Source organism: Etheostoma spectabile, chromosome 9 (assembly GCF_008692095.1).
Source record: "Etheostoma spectabile isolate EspeVRDwgs_2016 chromosome 9, UIUC_Espe_1.0, whole genome shotgun sequence".
NCBI classification, from domain to species: domain Eukaryota; kingdom Metazoa; phylum Chordata; class Actinopteri; order Perciformes; family Percidae; genus Etheostoma; species Etheostoma spectabile.
The window spans coordinates 6,812,566-6,815,431 of record NC_045741.1 but is presented as its reverse complement, the minus strand read 5'-3'; positions in this window follow the sequence as shown (position 1 = coordinate 6,815,431).

The window sequence follows — 2,866 nt, the reverse complement described above, 5'->3', positions numbered from 1 at the left end:
GACCTTAGTGGGAGCAATGGCATCAATAACATTTGTAATTTTACAGTTGAAATGATCTGCAAGGTCAGTCACTGGGACCCCAGAGAGGGCGGGTGTGCAGGAGAAAATCTGAGTAAATGTTTCACTGGTGTTTTCAGTGATATACCGTTTTCTTATTATCTTTGTTTTGACACCTTTGGGCACAGAGATAGAGCCGTTAAAGAAAACACAGGAATGGTCAGAGAGAGCAACGTCAGTCACCACAACCTTGGAAATGTTCAGACCCTTGGAGACTATCAGGTCCAGAGTGTGCCCCTTATTGTGCGTGGGCTCACATGCTGAGTCAGTCCATAGTTCTCAAAAACACAACACAGTTCTTGGGTCCCTCTGTCCTGGGGGGTGTCAACATGAATGTTAAAATCATCCGCAATGATTACACAATCAAAGTTAATGCAGATTATAGACAGCAGTTCAGTGAAGTCATCACTGAAGGTTGCACAATATTTAGGTGGCCTGTAGATATTTAGAAATATTGTTTGAGGGGAAGACCTTAACTGAAGGGCCACATATTCAAAAGAAGCAACATTTCCAAAACATATTTTCATACAGTGGAATGAGTCATTTAACAAAATAGCGACTCCACCTCCTTTCTTATTCACTCTATTCTCGGTCCCAAAACTGAAGTAAGTTCATACTGGTCTTGTGCAAAGATGTATTCCAAAGTTTATCTGAAGACAAGATATTTAGACTACTTAAGCGAGCTGGTCACAATTTTAGCGCATTGAGATATGTTGGGGGAAGAATGTGTTAAGAACCCCCCAGGAGGGGGCGATCTTCAGGGAGTAACTTTTTGGATTTAATGCCTCATTACAGTGTCTCCAAACGGCTTAATATATAAAGCCTTGTCTGTAATGTCTTTTCTTGTGATATAAGGGATTCATTGTCTGGGTGCACATTATGTGTAATTCTATCACTAATGTAGCTCAGCTTAAATACTTTCAGGAAGACCAAACACTTAATCACTGCTCTCTTTCTAAAGCAAATCAGCTGTTGGACCCGTTCACTTTCCTGTTAAACCAAACAGAATCGGCCACAAAGTCCAAGGGCAAATCACAGCGTTGCAACCCTCCTTTAAATCCGTTTCCCTCCCTGCTGCTGTCAGTTGTCATTTCAGGCAAAGCGTTCAAATCCCCCACCTCCCCTTCCACGTCCAGTCATCATCACCCAAAGGAACCCTGGCTCTTCCTCCTGCTGGACGCTCCGTCGACTCCTTCCTTTCCTGGTTTTCGGGCTCCTTCGCTAACACCTCCAGTGTCTAGACTCCTTCGGGGGGGTTGTCTTGGCTTCTTTACCCTTTTAAAAATATTCTATAATGATGGAGTCTCAGCTTCTAAGACTATATTTTGTTATGCTTATGTACAATAAACCTTTGCAAATATGCAAACAAGTGATTGAAATGGCTTTATGTAGTGATAACTACCACTTTGATCAGTAATCAGGAGCAAACAAGACAAACATCCCAATTGTGGGTTATGGTAAAATGACCATACATTTAAAAAACAAATTCAACTGGTAATTGCTTGTCATGGGTGGGTTTTAGCTGTGGTTTTACTGTTTTATTTTGTCAATTAATTCCCTGTGTTTACTGTTTCCCTGTTACTGTTGTTTATTTGTTCATGGTGGTTTTACCCGTGCTCTTTCTGTGCTCTCTGTTTTGTTTTCTTAGTTCCATCCTTGTTCATGCTTCAGATTCCTGTTTTACTTTGAAGTCTCTCTGGCTGTTTTTGCTTTGGTAATCACCTTCTAAATACTGCATACCACAGCCGAATGCAATACCTACTGCAAACTGTGTTCATCAGTAGTATCTGCCAGCTGGAAACAGGAGGATACTTTTTACCACCTGACACCTGACCATGCCCACCTCACCTGTTAGTTCCTTTGGCTCATCCTTTGCACCCTCTGCCGGCAGTCCAATGCATCCTGTGTGCATCTTCATAAGTTAACGTAAACATTTTGATTGTGTTTTTATGCCTTGTTATGATTTGCTGTCACTTTGCTAACCGGTGCACTGCTGACCTGATTCCTTTGTTTGCCAGACGTGCCATGAGCCATGTGGAAAGATTGTTAGTTTGAATAATCTTTTAAAGCCTGTGCAAATGTACGTACTGTAGTAAACTCACACCTTTGTTCATTTGTACAATTTGTTTAATTGATGTGTCTATTACCTACTGTTAATTTGTATTGTTATCTCTTTGTTATACTTTTTATGCTGTACATAAACATGAATGCAATGAATCAAAATCACCTTGAAGGATAAGATAATAAAATCAAAGTCAAAGTCTGCTTTATTATCCATTTCTTCACATGTCAAGACATACAAAGAGATCAAAATTTTCGTTTCCCTCTATCCCACGGTGGAGACAAGACATATTTTAACAATTAGGTCCACAGACAAACATAACATTCAACAACGAACACGTAAAACTTTCAGACAAACACTTAAATAGCACTGGTGTTGCATCAAACCCTGCCTTCTCCCTGCTCTTATTCATCACTCATACCACATTACCTTTTCTGACAGAGACTCTGTTTGCCTACCAAACCCTCAATCCACCCGAACCCGAACCATTTCACATCCCCCTACAGTTCCTTCATACATGCTAGAATAAACGTGAAAATTAAAAAAAAAGAAATCAATAAATCGAAATAACGTGACCATTACACAAAATGTCGTGAGACCGTCGTGGTTTAAAGTAAATGAAATGGTCCTGTCTACTTACTGGAATCCCGTAAACGTTACTGAAGTGATTCAAACTGTGTTCCCTCTCACCCAGCGCCGTGTCTCTTCACAGCGCTGCTCCCACTGGACGTACCTGCTATGTAGCAG